At 39.5% G+C, this 20,021-nt stretch overlaps 1 protein-coding gene across 2 annotated transcripts in view; it reads left to right on the plus strand.

Moving 5' to 3' along the window:
* LOC137198851 (solute carrier family 45 member 4) overlaps positions 1-20,021 on the plus strand; it is a 62,024-nt gene that overhangs the window by 1,204 nt on the left and 40,799 nt on the right. For both annotated transcript variants that reach the window (XM_067612832.1, XM_067612834.1), the window contains exon 2: positions 47-132. The gene's annotated coding sequence lies outside the window, so the exon portion shown is untranslated. The remainder of the gene's footprint in view (positions 1-46; positions 133-20,021) is intronic.

Consider the following 20,021-nt stretch of genomic DNA (forward strand, 5'->3'; position numbering starts at 1 on the left):
TCTGTTGGGTCTTAACTCTCTCGTGTGTGTGTGTGTGTGTGTCCAGGTACGACTGCAGGGCCAGCGTTAGATTGCAGCCTGGACCAAACGACGACGTCTCAGCGACATTTATGAAGCTTTCAAGGCCTTTTGGTGAGTCGAAGATGCACAAACGTCGCATTTACTTTGTGTTTTTTAAAATGTCCTCCTTGTGTCTCTTCATTTCCATGTTTGGTCTAGTGAATCAGCACAAAAACATAACAAAGGTCATAAAGAGACTTGTAAATGTCCAACAGATGTGTTCCCTTTATTGCCTTTTCAAGTTTAATGTGTTTCTATTCTGCTGAAAACCACAACCAGCACGAGCAGAACAATACTGAATAGATGTGCAGTATGTGGCTCGATCAGATCGTGGTCTCGGTTTGGATCGACCTGACGGGATTTAGCAGTAACACACACCTCTTCCTTAAAAAATCTGCGTCTCCCTGTGTCAGGAGTTTTGCTTTTGTTGCGATGCAGTTTAGGTTTCAGATTGCATGCTTGGGACCGGCCGTTTCAGCTGAAGTGAAAGCAGTCTACTTCCTCTTGATGAATGTTTGCTGACTATCAACTGGTGCTGAATCAGCATTTGGTTATTACACACACACACACACACACACACACACACATACATAGCCAACCCCGCGAATGCAGTCAGACACAAGTGGTCAGGCGCAGGCAGTCACATGAACACACACAAATTGTGCACATCAATTTACATCTGCACAGATGTTAAGCAAACACAGCATAACACACCCTTTAATCATCTGCCCACACACAAATATGTGATCATTTACATGCTAAACTCGATTACATTTACATATACAACATATAAATAATGTCTCAGTATGTTACCTTTAATCCCAACTATAACCAGGATCATAAGCAGCCAGTCTGTATACATACACCAGTGTTTTCCACATGTATTGCACATGTTTCTCTAATCCAGATGTTTCCTGGTCTCTCAGTAGAACCGTCCAACAACAGACATAAACACATGAATGATAAATGGGTGAGGACAACTGAAATTTTGTGAGGGATTTTACATTCGCCCACTAAGGCCGGTCATACTACTGTGTATATTCTCCGACTGCTCTTGAATACTGCGCTGTGACCGAATACCAGTACAATCAGTTTGTTTAATGGTTTCCACACCACGTAAAGGAAGCTTGAGTGTGTCAGTGAGAGCAGAGATGACTTGCACGCTCCTCGAAACATGACGGCGTCCTGTTGAGAAGAGACTTTTAGATGCAAACCTCATACCTGGTTTGAGTCAAAACTGTCCAATAAGGGCAAACTACCAAACAAAATTTAAAAAAAATGTGAGGTAAACATGGAGTTATGCTAAAATTTGCATATTGGAGTAAACAGAAAAGTTGCAAGACAAGATTTTTAGAAGTTACTGGGCGTTTAGACCAAAAACAGCACTGTGTTCTCGGAATAGTTTGACCTTTTGGGACATGCACTAAAGCTGGAGCCAGGAGACAATTAGCTTAGCTTAGTATAAAGACCGGATAGATCCATGAGTTTGATGGTTTATCAGATATTAAACTTATCACTAAGAGTCATCATCCTCTGTCCCTACGATTGTGAGGTGAACAGTATAATTATGCCCTTCACATTACAGATTAATCTACTTTATAATGAATGTGTGTTTGCGCATATTTGATCGGCCAAGGCAGTGTGTAATTTGACCGATGACGTCGCATTGTGTCACTTTTTGCAAGATGTTCCAGACGTTACGTTTTTTTGCCGCACCCCAACGCAGAGCTTCCACTGAAATGAAAGTCAGCCAGCGGCCAGCGCACACTGCTGCAATCTTAGCAGAATGCTAATGGTAGCAAATCCACCATTTTGGCAAATACTATTTTTTTTTTTGGCACAAAACTGCCTGCCTGATACTCTCCAAGTCCCTTTCTAATCATTTTTGCCTCTCTCTGTCCATCACACACACACACACACACACACACACACACACACACACACACACACAGCAGATATGGCTTTGTATCCTGAGCGCTGATCCTGTGTGTAGATAACCCACTTCCTACTGGTGTGAAGTTTTTATACACAAACCTGAGAGAGAGAGAGAGAGAGAGAGAGCAAGTACAGAAAAGAGTAAGCGAGTATGTTTTCCCATCCCTGATCAGAGGACAAGAGTGTGTGTTTATGCGCGTGTGTGTTTGTCGTCTCACTTACATCAATGTCATCAATAGCCCCCCTTATCTCTACCAGATCTTAAACAAACACACACACACACACACACAAACAAAGTTGCAGCTATAAATGCTGTTTGAACCCAGTTGGAGTCCCAGTATTGAGCAGCTGAGGAAGAAACATGACATATTCCTGCTCTGTTTACTTTTTATTTTTACTTTTTTTACATTCTTTGACCCACAAGGCAAATTGAAAAGATCTGGCACAGCGATTTACAAGTATGGCTGGGTACTTTCTAGGTGGGTAAAAAAAATATTCTACTACTTAATTTTGGCTCTTATATTTGCAAAGTTAGCCTCTAAACTTTCTCTGTAGACAGCAGAGATCAAGTCAAATGCATGTGTGTGTGGATGGGAATCTACAGGCTGTTGTGTTTTTCTGTTAAGCTGTGTGCAGAGACTATCAGCAATACTGTATGCATGGCAGCCTGGTTTTCTAGTGGTGGCGGACTGTTATCAAAGTCAATATCAGATGGCCGTGCTGTATTTAGCCCTGGCTTTGAGTTAGAGGACACACCCACAAATACACTCTGCACTCGGTCAAGAGATTGTCAATAATACAAAACGTCTTCAAAGAATAGAGACTCTCCAGTGCTCGCTGTCCTGTCAGCTCTCCTCCTCTCTTGTCTTGTCTACCTTCTGTTTCTTCTTTTTTTTTTGTCTCCATTTTTTCTCAGCAGAGCTTGACTCCTCTGTCTCACTTCTGTATTTTGCTACGGGTGGTTTAAACCCATCATTTAAAATCACCGAAAACCATGTGTGCCCAAACACGTAAAGAGGATGTTTCCTACGCTTTCCGGGTCTAAATTTATATTCCGGTGCTTTACTGGTATATCTTTGCATGATTTACAATTCAAAAAATGTCTCAAAATATCAATTCAAAAGCATCCTTTTGTATATTATACTGGCCCTTTATGCAGCCCCTCAGTTCAGCCTCTGTCTGAAACAGGCCGTTTTTAGCTCCTGTCTCTTTAAGATTCCCCTCCTGATGAGCCCTCTCTGTTCTGATTGGCCAGCTGACCCTCGGCAGACTTCCAGTGGCTCCGGAGGTTACGTAAACAAACGATCGGATTTCACTTCTTGTTCTCCTTCTTTACTCGAAATGGGAACTTCTCAAATATATCTGTACATGTTCGGACCCAAATCTGATTTGAAATATGTGAGTGGACAAAGCGAACATACCAATAACATTATCAACAAACGGAACGGACAGCTGTTTGTGGGCATGTGCGAACGATCTGATGTCAGAGAGATGGGGAAGCAGAGGTAACTTCGTAAACAGAGCATTCAGAACAGGTTGAAGTCTCAGCTTTTGACTTTCAGGGAGCATTTTTATGTATGTTCACCTCAAGTTTTGGAAGTTTGACCATGTTTAACACAGACATCCAACATCATAATAGTATAAAAATAACAAAGAGAAACAGGTTGATGTTCAGGTTGCCACTTCTGCCAACATTTTAGAGATGTTTTGACTTTGGTCCTAAACTTAAAAAGCTCAGAAGCAGCTGGTGGTGTAAGATAAAGAGGCTTACAACATGTTTTTTTTTTCTTGTAGCACTTTGACCATAAATGTTACATTACCAAAACGAATTGGAAATGATTTAGATAATACTTGTGTCAACAAAAAAAACAACAACCCCATATCTGCATTTACTGCACCGGTATCTTTGTAGTTCTCCCAGTCATCCACTGTTCTGTTGTTGTAACTGTTCTGTTATTTTTACAGTTATTTACCTTCAGTCTCTCTCAATGGCACTGAATGCATTTCAAGCCTCATAAAACATTTTTAAAGGCAAGGCATGGCAAGTTTATTTGTATAGCACATTTCAACAGCAAGGCAATTCAAAGTGCCCTTACATAGAACATAAAAGGCATCAAGACAGAATATAAAAGCAACACAAGTAAAAAGACATTTAAATACAATTTAAAAGTGTTAAATTTGGAAATAAAAAGAAGCTAAAAGGAATAAGACAGATATAACAGACGAATAAAAGTTACAATAGTTACAATGCAGTGTAAAATATTAACCCTCAAATTTGGTTTAATAAAAGGCAGCGGCAAACAGAAAAGTCTTCAACTGTGATGTAAAACCAGAGGCAGGACCATATATCATGTCACCAGTGTGCATCCTCCTGCATATGCACGAGATACAAACAAAAGGGGGAACCAATTCATAACAACATCGCTTCATAGTGCTACTAGTTGTCAAAAACTCCACAAGGTAACTTTTTAAAATCGAGTTTTCCTGTTCCTATAGAGCACTTTTTGCAGAAAACAATTGCTCTCAGCCAAAGTTTTAGCTTAGAGTTTTTGGAGGTGTGAAATCCATATTTATAACATAATGAAAAAATCATGCCCAATTAAAGGAACAATAAAGCCTAGTGCCTTGCTCAAGGGCATCTTATTTATTTTTCCAGCAATTTGGAGATTTTGACCAGCAGCTTGCTTCACTGTTGTCTTGGCTGGATCCTAATTCAGGTCATTGTTACAACCTTTAGTACAATACAAGGCGCCATTTACAGATGTTTGTCCTGTTGACATCTCCTTCAGAGCTCATAAAATGTTTCCATTGCTGTTTTTAAACTACAAGTCATGGTAAAGGTCAGCTTTTTCCATCAGGGCAGGATAAGCTTGAACCCAGATAACATGAAAAGCTCAAACACACTTGGCCTCACCTCGCATTGGAGCTGTTTGGCCTCTGATTGGTTGCCTTTGGTTAATTTTAATACTCCACAGGTGAGCTGTGTTAACTTCTCTTGCCCCCCAATTTTTTTTTCCACCCAAAAGTCATCCCATCCTGCAGTAGAGATGTTAGTTTTAAATCACATGATTAAACTTTAGTCTTCAGATGTTTTTTTGGGTGTCCTCCAATCGCTGTTCCCATCTTCCCAGGACAAATGTCCCAGGACAAACTGTGATTGCCTTCCAATTAAATTTGCAGACAACTGACTGAATGCCAGAAATGATTGGCGGAAGATCAGCTTTGTCTGCTACATCTTGGTAGCCTTTAGGTCTTTGTAAGCAAAGTACACCACAGCCACACCCAGCCCTCATACACTTATCTCTTGACTTTTTGCCGTGTCATAAAGCTGATTTGACAAACCCACTTTGGGAAGATAGCTGTGGTATGGTATACATCATATATTCCACTCTGCACATCAAAAAAGTTTTAGTGTTGTGTTGATGTTGTGGCTGTCAGTCGGGCCGTGGGGTAGAGCCTTTGATATTGTGTCACTGTGTCTTGGAATGTTGTTGTTGTTGTCGAAATCCAAAAAAATGCCAAAAGAGGGCGAGACTGGTGATCTGTAGCCAGAGGCACAAACACACAGACTATATCTGCCTTTAGACATGCAGCCTGTAACTTTATTGGGTCATCTAGTTTGACTCTGTTCTGTTTAGGGATGAGTTTGAATAACTTGTTCCATTTTGAAGGACAAAATACCGGGATTCGTTAAGCTTTGGTGCTACCAAATCTTTTGTCCAATATTTTATCTTTTGTTTTATTAGTAAAGAGCAAAAGAAAACATTTACCCTAAGTAGCAGGCTTCACATTTTTAGCCGATAGTCGCTGTCTCTGGTTAAAATAACAGACATTGTCGGCAGCAGATTAGATCAGCTGCAGCTAATTAATTCAGTAATTGCTAAATTAAAACATTAAGCTGTTCTTTGGTTAATGTTCTTGCTGCAGCTGGTGTCTTAAGCCAAAGACACATCACTCTAACATCACTGTATGACTGCCAGTTGACTTTGTGTTTTCATTGTTTGGACACAGATCATCTCACAACAATGTAAGAATCTCCCATTTTTAAACAATGGTTCATATCAGCATTTCAATCTTATCCGCTTAATAGATCTGAATCAGGACCTTCAGGATTTGGAGGAAGTTGCTCGTGAAGTACAGCTGTTAATAGAACGTGTCAGATACATTTAACAAACATTATGCTGCTCATCTCGTTTCAGGTTGTGAACATTAAATAAGTCGCCAATAAAAACTGTAGTGTTTCTGACTTTTCAGCAAACAAAAAGTGATTAGACATATTTATTATATTTATTGCAGCCTGAAGTTACTTGCAAATGCAATGAATTCGATACTGGGTTTGAATTTGATAAAAAGCTATCGAACCACATCTCTAGTTCTGTTCCAGATAAAGCCACAATGCTTACGTGATATTTGGCGTCTGCTAGCTGACACTAGGTCGAGGAGGAAGTTTTATGTACATTGCAAGAGATTGTTTACCACTCAGGCTGAAGCAGTTAATCAATAAATCGACTAGTGGATCAACAGGAGATTGATTTGAAACAATTTTGACCATCAATTGATTGTTTAAATTATTTGTTAAACACAAATGCCAAACTGTTTTCTTTTCTCTGTTGAGTAACTTAATGTTTTAGACTATTGGTTCCACAAAAAATGCAGTGTGAAGATGTCTCTGTGAAACTGTGATGGGCTACTTTTCACTGTTTTCTGACACTTTATAGTCTAAATGATTCAGTAATCGAAAAAATAATTAAGCAGATTGAGCAATAATCATTGGTTTCAGGCCTATTTACTGCAGCCTGCGGCTAAATTTTATCTCGTCCTCTGCATGGAGGGAGAACACTTCTGTAATTTCAGCACTGGACATCCCTAATTTTAATGTCTGCCCAGTTTCAGGCTCTTTTAACAATCATCACAATCAAATCTGCCATTAAAACTTATCCAAAGGCTCAGATAACCAACAAATATTCACATTTTAAAGGCTTTTGAATAACTTTTTGCTTAAAAAGAGACATAGCCTAAGTGATTAATCTTATCAAAATGGTTGCCGATTAAATTTCTGTCAATCATTTCAGCTGTAGATGTGAAGACGGGACATTAGCAGAGCGTTTACAGACTGGACTGGTCTGAAATGGGCGACAGAGCACAGACAGAGAGGTAGTCAGGTATCGAGGGTGAAAGAGGAGAGAAGATAACTGGCTGTATGCCAGTAATCTCATTAAGACTGTTAGCAATACTGCACTCAAAGTAATGGACACACACTCATGCAGACACACACAGTCACAATGTTTAGTGTTCACATTTAAGCTGATTTGCCTGCTACAGCAGAAGAAAGAGGGTTCACCTCTTACACCTTTTTACAAAGTTGATTTATCACAGCTAACCTTGTAAGTGATACTTTATTATACAGCTCAGTGTCACATATCAGGTTTCAGTCGGCTCTCCGTCTGCTCTGCCTCAGCAGTCAGACGACTGAACGCTCAGTGCCCAAAAAAGGTGACACTTTGGCTAACATTGTCACACCAGTGGTGCCAAGATCCACAATATCAGACCAGAGAGGCTGATGATGAATCATTTATCTAAAGAGGTAGTTTGAAAAATTCCTTCCTCTCTTTCATTGTCTCTTTGTTTTGTCATGCGGGTGTTTTGACACTCATTAGATTTGAAAGCAGCCAGAATAACAGGTTTTATTGCGGCCTCCCAAGTATAAAAATATGCACACTCATGGTACCAACTGGTTTAACCAGCTCTGTGTGTTTGTCTGACTCAGTTATTGATGTTTGTAATTTGATATTTGGATTGTTTTTGGATGGTTCATTGGGGTGTTTATGAGAACTTGTGTGGTGAAAGTAATTTGCTCCACGTCTTGGTGAAGCGTTTGGTAAAGTCAGGCACGATAATGACTCACCACAGCCAGAAGATTTGATCATAACCTCATGTTCTTCGACGCAACAGATGAAAACCATGTGTGAAACGTTTTTGCCGGTTCTGAGGTTTCATAAAGCCAGTTTGTGTACTCGCCTGCCATTTTTTGTGTGGGCTGGAGATTTTTTAATTAACAACTAATTTGTGACTTATCTCATACACCATAACGTTTGTTGTTGCTGGTTATGAAAATCACTAGTGATGAATTTTGACATACAGGGTATAATATTTCACTCTAGACAGTCGGACAGCACAATGGTGGACACAACAAACAAACAATTTTTCATCGCTAGACTCTTGTGATTAATTTGGATGTATTGTTTTCAATCATTGATTCAATTGTTGGACTGCCGGACTGCTTTGAATGCGGGTAGACACCATTTTTAAGGTTTCAGTTCTACTGTTTTCTCTGCCTTGCATTGCATGAGTAGATCTATATCTATAATATTGATTATACACTCTTGTTTTGTCTTGTTTTGAGTATGGATACAATGGAAAATTGATCCTTCTGTCATTAGATCACATTCTGGACACATAAACATAAAAATAACATAAAAAAATGTTGTTAAAACATTTGATGGTAATGAAAATGCATTCAGGAGTAATGACTCTCCCCTACATTATAGTATATTAGCCAATTTTGAATGATTTTAGACACAGCCTATGTTTAATGGCTGCAGGAAGATTGTATTTTTGTACAGAAATTGGAAATTTATATTTGTGTCCTTATGGATGCATAAAATGATTCATATTTTTTGTTTTATCTGACTGTTGACAACATGAAATGCTTGCTAGAAATCCATCACATGTTTTTGCTGGAGTCAAATTTCTCACAAGTTAATATAGCACAGAATCCAGAGGCACACATCTACTGACATGTCGCCAATTTAGTTTTTTTTTTTTTTTTTTTTCAAACAGACTGCATTTGTGTGCAGCATATAGCCAGTGTTGAGCTGCAGGTTTGGCAAGATATTTGAACACAGCTTGGCTTGTATGCAACCCAAACTAAATTTGTTCCATGTGTCAATCCCCATTCCTGTCCTGCTCTGACAGGGGAACAACATCTGAGGCAAGGAACAGAACAAGGGAAAAAAAACTTGACTTTCATCTCTGATCCCATCATAACAACTTCTTATTTATAATAGTTTTTTTTAAATTATTATTATTAATGGGTGGGAGTTGGTTTCACCAGCTATACAAAAGAAAATTTATAGAGCACAAGATGTTCCTGGGTGGTTAAAGCAGTGCCAATGCCAAGCTTGAGCGATGGTGCACTGTTTAGAAAGTTGGTGAGAAAGTGTTACTCCTGCAATAATATGATGACTTATTACACTACCTGTCCTCACTGGTGGATGTCAGGCATGTGTTTGCAAATGTTTGTTTTTGATAGTTAGATTCTTACAAAGCTGTGTGAGAGATGCAGGTCATGCAGTTTGCTGCTGTTGGTTTTAGCTAGCATTTATCTGCGTCAAATGTGTAAATTTATAAGGAAGAGTGTTTGTGTGTCAGCTCTGCAGTGGAATATTCCATAAATTGTGAGGGCGGGGATAAAACTTACTATCTCGAGGTCTAGTACGCTCCTTAACAGGTCTGTGCAGACAGTTATAATTCTTTTTGGCGTGTTTTCAAGTGGGCTAGTGTAAAAGTTTTATTGGGTACACGACAAAAACACTGGTATTTGCTGGTACAGTGGTGTTCGGTGGTTATAAGTAGACTGATGTGATGAGCTGAGGGGTTTTTATTCGTGTTAGTGAGGTTTGATTAGGCTAAGGCAGTTTCAAACGTCAGAAAGAAGCGAACAAACAGACAGTGACAGACAGTGCTGGGTCACACAAAAAACCACACGCCCACAAACTGGGAGATGCATAAAGAAGATCTGTATCACCTCCTTGCACGCTTTTCTTTTCTGTCTCCTGTTTGGCTTGCTGCTCCCTTGTGGGTAAAGGCCTCTGGGGGCTGTGTGTCAGCCTAGCCACATAAACACACACACACACACACACACACACACACACGCGCGCGCACAAACACGGTCCCTGTGAAAGGGGGCAGGCCCCGAAGGGATCAGAGAGACAGGATACAGATGGGGGTGCAGTAATGTGATGTTGGGTAGGGGGTACTGTAGTCTGAAGGGGGCACAGATGGGGTTTGAGGGAGGGAGTGAGTTACATTTGTGTGTGTGTATACGTGTGTGTGTGTGTGTATGTGTGTGTGTGGTTATGTGGCTAGGATGACACACAGTGAGTAACGTGACTCTGGTGTAGAAGTAAGCCAAGGCTGCTGTCAGCAGCTTGTCAAAACCTCACTGTTCCCAGCTTCAAACATCCAGACCTGCAGAGGATAATTATTTTGTTAGCATGCTCATCCTGAAAAAGAGCTTCTGGGTCAGCAGGTTACATAAAAGTGATCCTGAATTTATCAGACACTATATTGATATCAACTGTCTAGACAGGCTCAGATCAGCTTAAAATAACAGTATGTATGTCACCATGTGTGTGTGTGGCCTGTAATGTAAAATTAAAGGCCTCAGTGTGCACAGAGAGGACACTCTGCTCCTGTTTACAAACTCATAATGTGTTACATCATTAATATTTCATAGTGTTGTTATAAAGCTCTGGTCACCTTCACCTTTGTGCTGCTGTATCAGAGATGATATTTTTACTTTAGCCTTCAATGCACAAAAAAAGCTACCTAGCAAAAACAAGCTGAAGAGTGATTGTTTTCCTTCTGAGAGTAGAATGGTTTAACTAGCTAGCTGTGTTGTGCTAACTGCTGTGGGTGAATGCTAACTAGCTAGCCTATTAACTGGGCTAAATATAAACACCAGGATGACAGGGTTATTCCTGGCTGCTAAGCTAGCTGTCACAACACACACTGTCCTCTCCTTTCTTCTACTCTGTGATAGCTGTTGCTAATGTTATGCTAACAATGTCTGTTTATTTGTTGAACTAAAAAAAAACAACCCAAAAACAAACAAGCCCTTTTTGGGGCCTCTTGACCCACAGAAGGCTTTGGTGGGATAACAGATCTGCCAACACCACAGGCCACTTAAAACCAGCAGCTGTAGTCTTAGTTTTTCTTCTTGCTGCTATTCAGTTGCTTAATGCACAAAAACAGAGATTATTTCAGTTCTGCCTCTGCGACCTCTATTTCCACACCAAACAGAAGAACTGCCTGGTCATTTCCTTACTGATACATGTGGTCAATATTGTGTTTATCTGTTTTCTTGCTGATTATAAACGTGGCATCTAGTTGGTAGTTGAAGGCTTCTGACTTAAAGCTGCATTAAGGGAATAAAATGGGAAAACTGCTGTTATTTCCAGCTTGGGGAGTCTATGCATTATTCAAAGAGGGTTGCCAACATCATCAATATTTTAGTCACAGCATATATAATAAATTGGCAATTTTTATTGTGTTACGTGTACAAAATCCTTTTTAATTAGCTGAACAGACAGAATAAGGTGATGTATCTGGGGTAGATGTGACTACTAGCCATTTTGCCACTGGTTTGTTGACACTTCTGTAGTTTCTGTGTAGAGTTGTGGGTATTATCACTATCTGACTTTCCCTCAGGGATGTCCTGACTATGCTTTATTATTTAGTATTAATTTTAAATCTAGTTGGACACATTGTTTCACCTTCAATATATAACTTGCATTGCACACTTACAGTAAAGCCAGCTGCAATTCAAAATACACATATCTAAACTGATATTTTACAGCTGAATTGCTTTGCATTAAAGACATTTCCTATAAAAAATGTTATAGTTTCCCACTGTATTTTCTATAATATCCACAGACTCTGCCTGTAGACTCTCTCACTAGTCAGCTGTGTGACTAGTAGTTTTTTAAACAATAACTGCACACATTTGATGTCAGTGACAGACTTGGAAATAGATTGGGTGTCTGAAATTAATATTTTATAATAGATTGACTCATTTGAACTTGATCAACCTGTTAGTAAATGGTAGATTGGACCTTGACTGAACTCAAGATTGACACAGGACCCTGGAACAATTACTTGTGTGTGTGTGTGTGTTCTCATTTCATGTTGTTGATAGCCGAAGGTTAAAGCGAGTGGAGACATTCAGCTTGTATTTTGAGAGCAGGCAGCTGTGAGGTTCAGGTGAGGCTGAGATTGGAGATTAATTTAGACTTGTTAGGACGTCAGGGGGAATAAAATCAAGTCAGTGGGGGGTTCTCATAAATAATAAGGTGTGTGAGAGCGAAAGTGCACGCATGTGAACAGCAGGTATATTACGTCACATTCATACCAGCCAGTATAGTGATATAAGCCCTGTTTTATGAGTAAGGGATTTGTCATTGATGCTGGTGCACGTTTGTACACATGTGCCCCCTCCACTTACTGCACTGCAGCAGCACTGCACCATAATGCACACATCCAGTGTCTGTTTACCTCTCTCGCCCACTCTCTCTCTCTCTCTCTCTCTCTATCTCTCTCTCGCTAGTACTTATCCCTGCCATCTGCTTCCCAAAGCTGGGAATATAGTTATTTTTCATGGGAATATCATCAACAGCATTGGAAATGTTGGACAAGTCTTGGTGTGCATGTGCAGCTTTGCAAAGCAGCTATTGTGTTTACATGTTTCTTGTGGGTGTAGATGTCTTAAAACTGACTCCTGCTCTTCCAAATATGTGTGTGTGTGTGTTTGTGTGTGTGTAGGTGTGTGTGTGTGTTTGTGTCTCAAAAGAAAGAGAGATTGAGCATTCGACTGAAGGCTGAGGAGTCTGTACTCTAGTCACGCTATCCCAGTAAAGGACAGAAAATGACATGGTAGTAAACATCCGTGTCTGACATTTAGCCGAGTTTCTCATCAAACACACTTTAAAACTACATCTTACGGCCGCTAAACAAAGGTGTATCTGTGGTTTTGACAGACATTAGATGCCATCTCTTGAGTCACATTATTTCACGAGGTTTGTTCTGTACTCACACTTGACTTGAGCCAATTTTTATGTCCGGTCACAGCCCATCCGTCTACGTCGTGATCATCAGTGAATGAAAAGCAGCTTTTTGTTGAAATGAACTGGCTCCTGTCCTAATTATTAATAGAGTGCAGCACATAATGTGATATTGACATCTAATAGCTCCCAGTGGCAGTTTATATAACCAAATTACATTATTTCCCCTTTTTTCAGTTCTACCTGAAGGGACGTCTTAGATTTCACGGGCAATTAATCTCACAAAAACTCTCAAATTGAACCAAATAAAGCACCAGATCAGGTCAAAAATTGTAGTCTTGTTTCTCTCTCAGTAAAAAAAACACATTCTCTTTATTATCATTCATTCGTTGTCCCTCTTTCTTTCTTTCTTTTTTTACACACACATACACAGAAACACACAAACATCCAGCAGTATGTGAACTTGATCCAGAGGTCCTCAGCCTTGTAATGTATATCCAGCTCTATATGGGTCAGTGCTATGTTGTGCGTCATGTTCGCAGTGTATGTGACACCGAAATGAATGTACAGATACAACATGCTGGAATGGTGATGGGGTTTAATTAGACACACGGATACATAAACATACACCTAGGGCTGGGTCTAAGGATTTTCATGATTAATTATGTTCCAGATTCATCGCGTGGTCATCAAACAATGAAAAATACCCATCGCATTTTGAGAAAAGCAGCAAATTCTCACAGCACAGTAGCAACAATTTGATATTTTTACTGGAATTGATAAACAGAATTATTTTCAATGTATTTTATGCTAATTGACTAATTACCTGATCATTTCAGCACTCCTATGCTGCACCTTTGTAACTGTTTGGCAGCAGTTACAAAGCATTTCAATAATAACCCAGGTCAAAACCTGAAACTCCTCAAAAATTTTCCTGCAGCATTACATGCTTCTCTATGGTTAAGTCAAGTCAAATCAAGTCAATTTTATTCATATAGCAGCCCAATATCACAAATTTACCTCAAGCGACAACATACAACACGCTCTAATCGTAAACTCTCAATTCGCAGAAGGAAAAAACTTTTTAACGGGGGGAAAAACATGGAGGAAACCCCAGGAAGAGCAACAGAGGAGGGATCCCTCTTCCAGGACGGGCAGACATGCAATAGATGTCGTGTGTACAGAATAGACAAAAGAATATGTTGTCAGTGTGTTTCAAACGTTACCGCTTTATCAATAAATTCCTAAATATACTGCTTCCAGCAGAGATTCAAAGCTAGAGAAAGTAAACATCATGACACAGAAGTTTGGTTTTGTTGTGGAGAAACAATACCTCAAAACAGCACTCCTTTTAAGTTTTTAAATATAGGTTTCTTTGAGACATGTTTGCCTTGATTGACAGGTAAGTCAGGTTGTTGGTTTCAACCATTGTGGTTGCTTGTTCCTCCCCAGCTCCACTCTGTTGCCCAACTTCGTATTTCTTGTTTGTAACAGATCCATAGGATAGCCAAGGGGTTGCACAAGAGCAAAGTATTTTACAGTTCAAGTCACTGCTAATTTGCACATTGGCACTATGGTCCATACATGATCAGGCTTGCAGCAGACAACATGGGGCTGTCTGTTTTCTCATGTTACCTTCATGTAAGAGAGACAGAGTTAGGGCTCAAAGAAGAAGGAGCAGGGAAGTTAAGATGGTGGATGCTTGCCCTGATTTCATGCCTGGGTCACAGGTAATCTGGTCTGTGGCACAAGAATAAACACTCACTAAAATAGACCTGGGTTGCGTGTGTTTAGTGTGTGTCTTTGCAGATTCAGAAAGCTTGTGTGTATGTGCGTGTGTTGATCTGTGAGACACAGTAGACGACAGATTCTTAATTTGTCCGTGACCTTGAACTTTACAGGCATCTCCTTCCCCTCCCTCCTGTTCTTGTTTTCCTCTCTTCTTCTGTCTCTGTGCATCTGAGGATAATAACATTTTCAAGTCTTTGTCTTGTCTTTTGTCAAATATTTGACTTAATTTAATTTGTGTCGTGCTCATCGCCACCTAATTTGCCTCATTCTGTCCGTCTTCCCACCTATCCTACTTCTTTTTTCCTTATTCATAATTTTTTCAAACATGTCCCTCTTTCCTCCTTAATTCGTTCTTTGCTCCAACCCCAACCTTACCTTTACTTGTTCCCTCTTCGCTCTCACGTGAGACGTGTTCGTTGTTTATGTTGGCTCCCAGAAAAGCTGAAAAGTAATTCTGTATAAGCTGAGCTCATGTTACAGACACACACACACACATGCACAAACACACAGAAACAATAGGACAGCTGACTGGACTGGTGCTACATGTGTACGGACCTATAATCAGATAGCATTCACTGCTTTGTATGTGTGTGTGTGTGTGTGTGTGTGTGTGTGTGTGTGTGTGTGTTTTGCAGGACTGAGAATTACAGATGCAGGCCAGATAGTGCTGTCAGCTGAGAGAAAGAGATGCAAGGATGGATAGCAACACCTTTACTTGTTTCGTCAGCCGTGCTTGTTAACTTTGACCTTCTACTTTCTTTCTTTAAAAAAATCACACACTACTTTAGTTACATACTGTACATATTTAAAGCACGAATCCACATATTTACATAGCACACATACGTGACACACTTTCAGACTGAACCCAAGTACTCAAACTTGATGGGTTGCTCTTAAAATAACCCTGAATAGGGCCCTCAGACGCAAATGTTTCATTGTCAGAATAGATGAATAAGTCACTCTATGTTGTATTATGTTTACAGATGTATTCAAATGTATTCAGGTCCTCTTTTTTTTTTGGTTTGCACCTCGACAACTTGTGCTGTTCATAGTTTTATTGGCTTATTGAGTCATCTGGCTTACTATGCATTCTCCACAGCAGGTGTCTATACTTTTAATGCTTTATTTGTGTAGTGAAATATGCTATCATAATTCAAAATTCAAAATTCAAAAAGATTGAGAAATATAATATTACGATACTTTTATGCTTGGCTGAGGTGGAAAACCTGGTGTATTGATACAAGTAAAGTACAATGGAAACAGTCTTAGTGAATAAATTATGACACACATGAAGCATGTGACTTAGATGTCCACTTATGTTTCCGCTCCACTGAAGAGATGAAAAATAGCAGCAGACAAAAACATCCAATCTTTGTGGAGCCAGAAGTGACCATATATGGATGAGAGGGTGGAGCTAACCCTAATGCTAGCATTAGTGGTTTGGTTAGCACGGTGCATTTACAATCTATTGTTAACTGTGATAATGCTGCTGTTACAATTAACACTAAAATAGCAACAGCTACCCCTATATTCCTATTCTAATCTGGGTTTACATTACGTAACGTACGTAACCAAGGCACCAATGTCATTTTCTCATAGACTTACATACAGTCGGACTTCTTTTTGCAACCAGTTGCGTCGTCCCCTGCTGGCCATTAGAGAGAATTCAGGTTTAAGTCACTTCTGCATTGGCCTCATTTTTCAGACCAAAAGCTTCCCGCCTCCTCTGAAATGGTTTAAAAGCCCTGACTGGAAAAACAGAATTACCAGCTTTTTATATTGATTTACCAACTACAGCTATTTGCAAAAAAGCAGTGGATAGAAACGAGCACTAATTTGAAATTTCTTTTGCTGATTTTCTGGAAATTCTGTGAAAATCTGTGCAAAGTTTCTAGAGCCAGAAAATCAAATTAATAAAAAATGTGAACGTTGGAGGAGTGGCTAATGGAGATAGCTGTCAATCAAGGATCAGGTGAATAAAGTGAATAATAAAGGATAGACTTCTCTTTAAGCCTTTGCTTGATGCATATTATTGTTGAGACCTACAGTAGCCCCAGTTTGTGCCTCTCATGCATTAGTATACATTCAGGTCACAGAGGTAACCATCAGTTTCTCTGAAAGACAATTAACCTCCGATGTTTGAAAAATCCGGAGGGATGATCTACATGGTTATAAAATCTTATCAGAACAGCAGTAAGTGTTTTTAAATGTCACTCTGGGTGTTTCAAACATTGCTAGTTAATTATCTTTTTAGAGAGTCACATGGTCGCCTATGTGACCGGGATGTACAGCATGCTAATACATAAGAGACACAACAACAGATTTGGTTAAGACTGTTACTTGTTCGTGCAATCAAATCCTTGTATGAAACTTTCCAAATCGAATATGTGTATCATTCAAAAAAGGCGACGCTGATCAAGAACATGATTTCAGCATCTCCACTCTGTTTGCATCATTCCCAGTTTAACCATTAATTTATGTTCCCATCAAAAAGAAATATCGCTGGTTAACCAGATCTGGGCATTTTGTTGTTGTTGTTATGACATGTCTCGCCTCAGAGGCTTTTGTGTCGTTTCTGGACCAAATGTTCTCTCTCTGACATCGCTGGCTGTGGTATTCTTTCTGTGGGCGTCCGCTAATTTTAAAAGAATTTAGCAGATAATTAGCGTGTGTTTGTTATATATGTATGTGTTTGTAGAGGAGAAGGGCTGTTATGTAATCTGCTGCAGCCTGTGAGGTCAGGTGAGGAGGGGGCTGTGTGTGTGTGCGTGTGTGTGTGTGTGTGTTGTGAGGATGAAATATTCATGACCATCTTGAGTGCATCATGAATGTTAATGTGGACATGTGAGAGCACTGAAAATGGAGAGATGAAGAGAGGAACCAGAGAAAGTAAGAAACGGGCAAAGAGACAAATATTTTCGACCTTCGTCCTCGTCCATCTGTCTGTCTCTTCTCATCTTCCTCTGTCGGACTTGTTTTCACCCTCTCCAAACTCTGTTTTCCCTCAGATCTCTTTTTTTTTTCCTCCCACCTTCCACCTGTCCGTACCCCTTCCTTTCCTCACCTCTCTCACTCCCTCTCTATTTTTTTTTTCTCAATCTCTCACTAAGAGGCTTGATAAAGGTCTTAGCACTGTTATGTTGTGTGTGTGTGTGTGTCGTTCACGTGGCCAGCATTAGTGTGTGTTTGGTTGTGACGAAACATGCCGCCTGCATGGGTTATAATCCGGTTGCCTGCTGCACACAAAAACACACACTTTGGAATTTAACTCTGTGGGAAATCGTGATGAATGTCCATGCAGTCTTGTTTTCTCTCTCTCTATGAGGTGTGTTACTAGCTGAGGGCCTCTACTCCTTACACTCCTCTCTGTTTCTCTCTCTCTCTTTTTTTTTCTATCCACATATCTCTCATTTCTTCTCACCACACACACAAGCCCTCTGTTTGTTGTCTCTGTAAAACAGTAGCACAGTTTGAAAACGTTTCAGCTAATAAAATACATTGCATGCTTTCATCCCTCCCGTCCACTTTCAAAAACTGTCCGAGTGTGTGTGCGAGGATGAATCATGTGCTCAAACCAATTACACTGTTTAAAAATGGACTCTTTTCATCTGAGAGAATACGTGTGTGTGTTGGCAAGGACTTGTGGTATCAGTGTGTTGGTAGTCTCAAACACTCTAGTAGCGTCTTGTCAGGCAGATTTTTATATTTTTCAATTTTTTTTTTAATTCACGTTTCCTGATTTCCACAGATATATTATGTCCATATCCTCTTTCCTGAATCAAATCAGGCTTTGCACTTGCAGCTCTTTCTCCTTTAATGATAATATACTGTATGTCTTTACATGTGTTCGCAGTTTACTTTGTCCACATGTGATTTTGTTGGAGTGTGTATCCTGCTTGCTCTATTGCTAATAAATCCATATATTCTTGAAGCTTTTTATCCAAACTATAACAATCCTGTTTCTGGATTTACCAGTTCATTGAGATTGTCCGTCGGTGTTTGCTTTTGTCGTACATTTTCAAGTTGTGTAAACATATCTGAGATTTCTACCTTCTGCCCGATACAGTGGAGGTGACTGGAATCTTGTTTGTGGTGCTCAAACTTGCACTTCTTCTTGGAGTCATAATGCAGTCAAATCTGAACACACAGACACGATACATATATTTTTATATTCAGTGTGACTTACACTTTGTGAGGATATCATCATCTCTGATATGCATCACATATATAAACAGCCATAAATCCAGTGATAGTTGTCTGTACATACATGGGTACATAGCAAGCAGGAGCTCATAAAAGTTAATTTGGCATAAATTTATGGTGCCAATTTGCCAAAATTTAAACAATATAGTTGTAGCTCATAGGAAGTATAACACTGCCATGGATTCAGTAACTTTTCTGTTTACACCCCTTAAAGCATTATGGGAACTGTAGTTCAGAAAATGGAAAACATGATTATCCCCAAATCAAAGGAAGACAAGGCACAAGGAATAATAACAGTAGCACTATTAGTATATATATATATATATTATAGTCTCCAGGATTCTTATATTCCTGGAGACTCTCCACTATCCATTCATAAACAGATATTGGCCCTGTGTCAGAAACAAGTGGACATACAGACAAATAACTCAGTTGTCACAATTTGAAATTACCACATGGGTTGATGGTAGATGGGGAATGTTGGGTTTTGAGTTTTTATAGACTATTTTTTTTTAAAGAAAGAAGTTCTAATGAAAACTTCACAGTGAAATTGGTTATCCTTAGTAAAATCAAGGAAAAACAAAACATCAGTGTGTACATGTTAAATGTGTACAACCGAGTGCAACACTATGAATGACTTTGAGGAGAAACTGTCCAAAAATGTGCACCATTATCCCCATTTGAAGGATTATTGCATCTCACTTCTATCTATGACAGCCAGCTTCTCTCCCTGCCTTTGCGTGTGCCTGTTCAGAAAAGCTATAAAAAATTTTTAGCAAGCAAGGGAAACACATAAAGGAGGCGCATGATTCAAGTCAAAACACCCAAACCAAGTGTTTTTTATTTAAATCTGCATGACATCTTCTGTGGATTTGCCACTGTCCTATTTCCTCACGTCAAAGTGTGTCAAAACTTCAGAAAAACAGTGATTTTTATCACATTCACTCCCTGAATATTTCTCCTCTTGTCTGTATGATGTGTTTGGTGTGTGGTACGGGTGTGGCCACTCACCTACACCGAGTATGTACCTACTGTAATATAACATTTTGACATATGACACACCAGAGATACTTGCATGACAGGAAAAACATATGTATGCAGCAAAGTTATTATGCCCTGATTTAAATATGAATACATGTTTGAAAGTTAATTGCTATGACTAACTCTGTTGTCTTTTCTTTCTTTTCTCTC

Source organism: Thunnus thynnus, chromosome 15 (genome assembly GCF_963924715.1).
Source record: "Thunnus thynnus chromosome 15, fThuThy2.1, whole genome shotgun sequence".
NCBI lineage: Eukaryota > Metazoa > Chordata > Actinopteri > Scombriformes > Scombridae > Thunnus > Thunnus thynnus.